Source organism: Lactuca saligna, chromosome 8 (genome assembly GCF_052625555.1).
Source record: "Lactuca saligna cultivar CGN05327 chromosome 8, ASM5262555v1, whole genome shotgun sequence".
Classification (NCBI taxonomy): domain Eukaryota; kingdom Viridiplantae; phylum Streptophyta; class Magnoliopsida; order Asterales; family Asteraceae; genus Lactuca; species Lactuca saligna.
Genome location: NC_136424.1, coordinates 12,971,142 through 12,980,244, shown reverse-complemented (window position 1 = coordinate 12,980,244; position 9,103 = coordinate 12,971,142). Strand labels below are relative to the sequence as shown.

Sequence of the window (9,103 nt, the reverse complement as noted above, 5' to 3'; positions counted from 1 at the left end):
TAGTGATACAACCTCAGGATTGACATGGTTGCAACTAGCCTCCGATTGATTTGTTTTTCCATGGCCCTATGTGTTAGGATCATTTTTGTTAGGAATGTATGTGGTTACTTAATAACGAATCAAAGTTGAGTTAAAAACCCATGTAACTCACGAGTCTTCATACTTACATAGTTTGTGCTATTTACTCGGGTATAGAAGCGGAAGAGAAGAGCGACGATAGTGAAGATGACTAAAGGAAAGAAAGAAGGTTTAGTAATCCTTTCAACTTACACTATAGTTGTTGATATTGTTTGTAACACCGAAAAGTTATAAACTTTGACAATCGTTGAAAAACATTTATATAAACATATTTTTATCCATATAAAATGGTGCTTAAGTATAGTGTTACACTAAGTAATTACCAACATACATGAGATAACATCAAAGTTTGGATGTTGAGTCCAATTTAAGCATTTTACTCTAAAAAGACTACCAATCAACCCATATTTGTATTAAATCATTTTTAATTAATTTTAACAGCCATACATTTAACATGAACTATATATTAGGGTTTCGTGATTAGTTCCACAACGATGAATAACTCATGTTCTAAACACATAATGAAGCTAAATTCTTTATTAACAATGTTTATTATCTTTTTATTTCAATTTACACTAGGGTTGAGCAAAAACGAAAATGAAAAATCGAAATCAAACACAAACCACCACTTTTGGGTTCTAATTTTTTGAATCCGAAAAATTTAGTTTGGGTTTGGTTTGTGTATTAGAAACCGACCCACTAAAACTAAACCGAACCAATTTCAATAAAGTTTAAAAAAATATATTTTATGTATCTATTAAATTTATCTAATTTCATCATAAGTTGTAGCTGGTTCAGGTTGTTAAAACGTTAAGCCTCTGTGAATAATGTCTACAGTTTGAGTCTTCTTCTTGGCGTGACGCATCCCACAATGATGCCCAAATGAAAGTTCCGCCATATTCCTCATCTATACAACAAGTTACACGTTTCCTTTTCCTCTTAGCTTTTAGGCTGGAGGGAGTGGTGTCACCGAAACTGCACTCCTTTCACCGCTACATGTGCGTCACGTTAGTTTTTACCACACAAGTGTGGTTTCTTGCCACACCAAGAGAGTGGTGCCACACTTTTTTTTTTTTAAAATTTTTTTTATAACTACTTAAATTTAATAAACTTTTTTTTTTAATAAAACAACATATTTTTTCATTACTTGAAAATTAAAAAACCCATTACATTGAAAATTCGAAAAACATTACATTGCATTCCAAAAAAAAAATACACATGAAAAAAAAAACACATTTTTGAGATTGGTGAATTTTTTTAAATAAAATAAAGATAAGAGTGTTTTTTGTTTGAAAAAAATGAAATCTATATAGTATTTTATTAATTAAAAAAAAAAAAAAAAAAAAAAAAAAAAAAAAAAAAAACCGCTAGTATTTTGATCTGATTCCTCCCAACCAATCACATTGCACGGCTATAGAGGGCCGTGGTGCGGCCAAAACCGCAGGAGACCGCAGTGAGGGAGCGGTGTTCGCGGTTGAGGCGGCCCCAAACCACGGCCACTCCCTGCAGCCTTAGGAGTCCCGCATCGGCTAATACAACAAACATGTACCCCCTCATCTTATATAATGATTTCTCAAGTGGTTGTGAGCAAGTTCACGGTTAAGATTTGGGTTTGGATTCGGTTTAAAACAGGAAAAGAATATGAAAACTAAGAAACCAAACCCATATGTTTCGATATGGGTTTAGGTTCGGTTTAAGATCAAAACTGGTCCATATTGATCCCTAACTTATATGACACATGCAACTTGCTACTTAAACATGTTTAAACTGATAAAAATTTTAAAAAAGAAAAAGAAAATGTGTGTTCCAAAGTTTCAGTTCATTCAATCAAAGGGCCACTTCACGGTGGTCGACACTAGCAATTCAAATTAAAGGTAGTGACAACGGTGGCATGTCATGACCATGGCCGATGATGGCCACCATGGTGGACGGTGGTGGGTTACATTTACGATTCCAAAAGTCAATAAAATTAACCAAAACTGTAAAAAGTAAAAACAAAACAAGCGAGAATTCATTTACTGCTAGTAGTTATCGTGCTCAGTTCAGCTTCAGAAGTAGCCGACACTCCTCCGCCTTCTACATCCGTCTTGTTACCATCACCACCACCACCCTTTGATGCATCATACGAAGCATGCAATCCAACAAGAAAGTAGTATACCAGCAACAAACCAGTCCACGCCAAGAACCTCAAGAACGATGCTCCATCGATCGACCCCATGATGAACAAATTAACACCAATACTAGCCGCCGGCAACCATGGAACCATCGGAACTCCCCACAGCTTCGGCTTCCTCGCCTGCTTCACTGTCACCTGCAGCCCCGCCGTCGCCAAAAACCAAACCCCACCCACAATAACATATCCAACCCAACTATTCAAATTCAAGAACCACAGAGTCCCGCCACCCACAGCCGAAGCGATAATCAAACTCAAAAACACAATCAGCTTGTTTCTATCGGAATCTGACGTCACTCCGGTGGAATAATATCTTCTCACAATCAACGCGATAGCCACCAGAGAGAAGATAAACAGAGTCGCGATCGAAAGAAGGTTTGCGAGAATGTCAAGGCTTGTGAAGAACGCTACTAAACAATTCGCCGCTGTCATGATGATGGTGGCGTTCATCGGCGTTCCACGTTTCTTATGAATCACCGCCAGAATAGGTGGCGCTAAGTGGGTCCGAGCAATATGTGTGAAATACCGAGCTTGCCCTATAAGATTCGACAAAAGAACAGTCGTCATCCCTTTTAAAGCGCCAAACGCAACTATATACTTCGCCCAATTCATTCCCACCGCCTGAAAAGCCACCGTGAAAGGAGCGTCCCTGTCGATTTGGTTGTACGGTTGCGCCAGGCATAAAACGGTGGCGAGAAGTGAGTAAATCGTGATGACGATCGTCATAGATCCGACTAACCCGATCGGAATATCCGTACCCGGATTCTTCGTTTCTTCTCCGAGCGTAGCAACACCGTCAAACCCGACGTATGCGAAGAAAAGCACCGATGAAGCTTTTAAAATCCCCCGGACACCGAACGGAGTGAAAGGTTGGAAGTTTGATGTGTTGACTTTTGTGCCCAACGCTACAAGCATGAACAACATTAGAGACATGTAGATTATGGTTGCGATGGAGTTGAATCTCGATGAGCCTTTGATGCTGAATGATGCGAGGAGACAAATGAGAATTGAAACGCCGACTGCTATTGGATCTAAGTGGTTGAAACCCTCTGTTAATGTTGTGACGTTCAGACGGAAATCATTAGGATGATGATTGCATAAAGTTGCAAAATATGAAGTCCAGGAACGTGCGACACTGGCGCCGGAAACTACGTATTCGAATAAGATGTTTCCGGCAGCAATGTAAGCGATGAAGTCACCGAGTTCAACTCTTAGGTAAGCGAATGAGCCACCGGCTACCGGAAGTTCGACTGCGAATTCAGTGTAGCAGAGAACAGAGAGTAAAGCGGCAAAACCGGAAATGAGATAGGATAAGAGAAGAGCAGGTCCGGCGAGATCTCTGGCGGCTTCACCACTGAGAACGAAAACTCCGGCGCCCATGACTGCTCCGATTCCGAACCAAATTAGGTCAAACCAGTTTAACGTCTTTCTCATTTCGTTCTGGCTTCGAGCTCGCATGTCATGGAGTTCAAGCTGGTCTGATGATCGGGAAAGAATACGATCTTTGAGACGTGTTTTGGTTTCCCGTAAAGCTTTCCCGTAGTTTGACCAGCTTTGGAATGATTCTTCCGGGAGGAAATCATCTTTCACGCATCCACACGATCGTTTTTTCAGGTTAGTGGTGTTGTTTCGTTGTCCACCATTGCCATCGTCGTTTGCGCTCACCATGTTTGTTCTGAAAAAACGAAAATTAGATCTTCATCAAATCAAACGGTTTGCAAATCAGATATACATTACAAACGGAGCAACTTTCACATCCAGAATTGACAAATACCAAATTTATACAAAAAGAAAATCGAACACATATTCAATCTAACACGAAGAGATTGTGCAAAATTGTGTAAGATAACTATTGTTGCAGATTTAACTTCTTAATTTTTTTTTTTAATAAAACTGTTCTTACCAACTGATAATCCAAATATCGTACCAATTGATGATCCAAATACCGTGGAATTAAAGCGAGAAATTGCATCAAACATTTATGCATTAACAAGTTGTACCAGAGAAATCTACACATATCGAATCTCGAAACAGGGTGCAACCGAATTGGTAATCAAAAGTAAAGTTGAGCATTAATTATTCTGCTATAACAGTTCTTACTTTACTGATATACGACAATATCAAGGAATTAATTACAGAAAAAAAAAAGTGCATCAAATATGCATGCATTAATACACGAAGGAATTAATTACAGAAAAAAGCTCAACAAATATGCATGCATTATACACCTAGGGTTTAAGAACACACTACGAACGAATTCCCTGATTTACCATAAACCCTTACCCATTGTCTCCCTAAATGCCTTTAAACTGAATAAATCGATCATATAACTGCTATATGTACGTTTTCATGATTAATTAATCTGCTTGAAACCAATCGGTTTTCTGCACATGTCGTTCATGCATATGAAACAAAATTGAAACGATGATTTATAATTAAGATCCGTGGTTGAATTACTCAAAATCGAACTTGTACCTGTTTACTGAATCGAGGAGGCTTTAGTCGGAGGCGAATTTGAATGACTGTAAGGATATGAAGTAGATACTACAAATATAATCATGAAAAGCGTGAAACGAAGTCACCGGAGATGAATCTTTGAGAAAGAATGCGTATTAAATAAGAGGCGCATATTGTAGTGCGGCGGAGTAATAAAAAGTAAAATAAAGTTTCGCAGTTTTGTGTTATTTCATTCTTTTTCCCCTTAATTCCTTTAATTTTTGAGAGAAGAGAATGTCGTAGTCTTCTTTTACATTACTTTGGATTTTTCAATTTGAACTTTGAATAAAGTTAGGCCACAAAATAGGGGAATTTGTTAATACATAATAATAACGTTTATCACCTTAACAATTAAGATTGATTCGGTCAACAGAATGTAAAATTGTAGATTAAGTTCAATTTAAAAATTTATGATATTTATTGTTTCTAACTTGGTTTATCAAAATCTATCTTTAGATTTTTTTTATTTGTTTTTTGAAAAGCCAAATTTTATAAAAGGAGTCCCCCACTAGCAAGTAGCTAGAAGGAAAACCAGGAGCAAATTAGTTACAAACCATAATTCCTCCTATGTCACTTAGACGCCAACTCATAATTTTTATTTTCATTTTAACACTTTAAAACCGCATGTTGGGAGTGAGAAAAAAGGTAAGGAGCAAGAAAAGAAAGAGATTGGTTGAGAGAGAGAGAGAGTGTGTGTGTGTGTGTGGAGAGTGCAGCGAATTTATACCACATTGCGGCCTACACCGCACCCACGGGGCGGTGTTCCGCTGCTACGGTGGTGAGACTGTACTCCCTTACCGCACCACTCCCTCAAGCCTTAGAAACAAGTGAATGGGGGAGATCAACCACTCGTTCCATCCACAACAACCACCTTTATCCCTACTTCTAATTCAGAAATGAACCACCGAGTTAGCATATTCAAAACACTTGAGGGGACATATGAATCTTTAGGAAAAGATACGATCATTTCGAAACTTCCACAGGCACCACATTAGTCCATAACCAATTATTCTAAGCCATTTTTGTCACCTATAAGTACTGCTCCAGTTAGCCAAAACAGTGAGCCACTCAACTATATTACTGAACGTGTTAAGACCCTTGTTAAGCTACTTTGAGCTCTTGAGCCCATTAAGTCATGCATGTGTGTAAAGTTGCCAACTTTACGTGATAAGTGGTCTAATAGAATCAGGTACGAGAGTTTGGCTTGAAGTCTCAATGTATTAAGTGCTTAATGAAGTAGGGTCGTTAATTGGGGAGTACGCTAGGCGTACCAAGCTGGTACACTATGCGTACTAGGCCCAAAGGGTGTTGAGTACGCCCCCACGTACTCAGCAGGTGGGCTTTGAATTTTGGGCTTCTCGGTTTTGGGCGCATGTTTGGACATTATGAGTTTAGGGTCTTGTTGGGCTATTAGATTGGTATTTTGGGCTGATATCATTATGTTGGGTTCTTTTGGTTGAAGTCCCACAAAGGAATTTGAGCCTAATTTGAAAGATTGGGCCATAATTAGGCTTGGGTGACCATTTTTGGAATTGGGTCTTTTTGGAATTAAGTACTTCTAGTTCAAAAGGGAAGAACTTGGGATGATTGCAGAGCACACACCACCTCATTCCGCATTTTGTGATTTACTTTGATATTTTATGATGTAGCGATACACTTTGATCCCTCTTGGTTGTATGAAAATGTTTTGGATTACCGTTTTATTAATTTTAAAAATAAAAAATTTAGGTCTTATTTTTGGGACGTTACACCTACAATTTTACCATATATAAACACAACTATTTCTGATATTTTAAACCACTTTATCATCTTCATTTTTAAACTCAAACACTTCATTTTTTGTCATAAAAATGGCTTCTCATTCCAACCTAAGACCTCAAAAAAATACCAAAAAAAACACCCAAAATCCAAACATCTCACATTCTTCTCTAAACTTTGTTCAAAATCAACGAGATCGCTATTTATTCTCCACCAAATTTACACTTTGGTGGAGTATACTATCCATTTCAAGGTCAAGCACGATACCAAAACCAACCTTAATTCCAAAACCAACCACAAATGAATTTCTCATCTCAAATGGACAATGAATTCAATCCATTTGATGATATTCTCGGCTCGTCAATGAATTTCGAAACCCAAAACCAAGTTCCATGTCAAGCGGAACCCGAAGTCGTCCCCGAAACGGAATCGGACCCGGAATAAAATTGTCCACAACACAAAAAAGTGGAAGGGTGGTTCCAAAACAACGGGCATCAACCGAAGAAAAGGCGTTAACTCGTGCGTGGGTGGATGTTTTCGAAGATCCGGTGATCGGAAACAACCAAGATTATCTAACTTTCTTCCAGAAACTCACACGGCATTTTCCCAATGAGATGAATCTTGGTTATTATTGGAATAATACCAAGTTGATTCGAAGTGGCGAGATGTCAACAAAGTTGTGAGGGAGTTTAACAGTGTGTTTTTGAGTGTGAAACGGAAATGACAAAGTGATGCAAACGACGAAAACATTTCTAAAAAAGCTCTTGAAATGTACCAGAATAAAAAAGGAGCACCATTAAAATTTCTACATGTTTGGAACATTGTAAAATTGTCAAAAAAAAATGGCAAGATGTCGGCTCTTCTGAAACTTTTACGGGTGGTTTTTCAAAAAGAACCAAAATATCTGAAACGACACATAATCTATCGTCTGATGCGCATATTGAGATTGACCTCAATGAATAGGAGCCTACTTAGGTTCCAAGAGTCACTCGTCCCATTAGAAGAGACTGAGCCAAGCGAAAGGGGAAAGCGGCGACAACTAGTTACAGCGACAACTAATAACAAAAATGGACAATTTGAAGTCGTCCTTGGAACAATACTTGGAACTTGCACAAGAGAAATAAAAAAAGTCATGTCATCCCCATCTTAACGAGACCCATAATCGAGCTATCCGTTCGCGAACGGGAAATGACGATAAAAACCAAAAAGGAGCTTGCAAAAAAATATAACATCTAGCTTTCGTTTTTTTTAATTTTCATGGTTTTGTTTTTTTTTTATATATCTAGGTTTGTAATTTGAAGTTTTTTTTGGTGTATTGTATTTTTATTTTATGTTGAATGAAATATAAGTTTTTAACAAAATAATATGTAAGAAATATTTATTTTCAATATTAATTTAAAAAAAATAGCATGACAAATGTGACAACCCGTACCATGCAAATGACCAGTTTTTGCTAAAGTATGGTAAAACTAACGTGACGTCTACGTGGACCGTGGCAAGTATAACACCACATCTACTAGCCTTAGATGGTAATGATACCTTACAGGAAGTGGCACGTCATCATCCCCTCAGCATAGATGAAGTGGGTCATCACACACCGCCTCTTACATAAAACAAGTTTAATATTTTTATGTATAAAAAAAATATTATTGGCTAAATATGAATACAAAATATGTTGTCATTATCACTTGTTAACCTTATAATTGGTTATAAAAGGTTTATAAGATTTTGATTGTCGTATCAATGTGCAATTTATGTGAGAGTTAAATTAAAAAAATTAAACTTCTTATATTTTGTTTGTTAATATATAATATTAAATATTATTAGTCTATTAATAATTTTAATAACTATAAACATAACAACCAAATCATATAGATGATGCTACAACTTCTTATATACATCGTGCACCAACTAATAAAACTTGTTAATGACTAAGGTGATATATATATATATATATATATATATATATATATATATATATATATATATATATATATATATATATATATATATATATATATATATATATATATATATATATATATATATATATATATATTATTTTGTTTTTACTAAGTATCGTGTGCCAGAATGCATACATCTAAACCAACAGATAGAATTAATAATTGACATAATTTGAGAGTGTATGATATTACAATGGGGTAACATGTACCATATAATCACACAATTTTTAGCAAAATGGTATTTTGGACAATTAACTACATTTATAAAAGGAAATCTTTTGGATTTTTAGGGATGATTAATTCTCCTAATTTAAAAAAATCTGAATTTTTTAATTAATTCAATTTCAATTTTTACCGATTATATTCTGTCAGAATCTTTACTATCTTACAAAAGAAATCTCACTATTTCTATAAATAGATTCAATATAATAATAATATTTTTTTAAGAATTTCAAATCTTTAAGTTTAAAGTACAAACAATTATTAATAAAATAATATTAAATTTAATGTTATACAACATGCTTAACACTAATTACAATTAAGTAATGCATAAGTACTTTCTCACTATCTTTTTGACTCGGCCCTTTTAATCATGACCGAGTCTATGTTTAATCCTGACATCTATGCAAATATA

At 36.0% G+C, this 9,103-nt stretch overlaps 1 pseudogene across 1 annotated transcript; it reads right to left on the bottom strand.

The window, feature by feature from the left end:
• Positions 1-1,880: 1,880 nt before the first annotated feature.
• On the bottom strand, positions 1,881-4,961 carry LOC145012462 (cationic amino acid transporter 1 pseudogene; annotated as a pseudogene). The gene is made up of 2 exons (XR_013664524.1): positions 4,727-4,961; positions 1,881-3,926 (listed from the first exon to the last, which is right to left on the bottom strand). The product of XR_013664524.1 is annotated as a cationic amino acid transporter 1 pseudogene (transcript).
• Between the last annotated feature and the right edge of the window lie 4,142 nt (positions 4,962-9,103).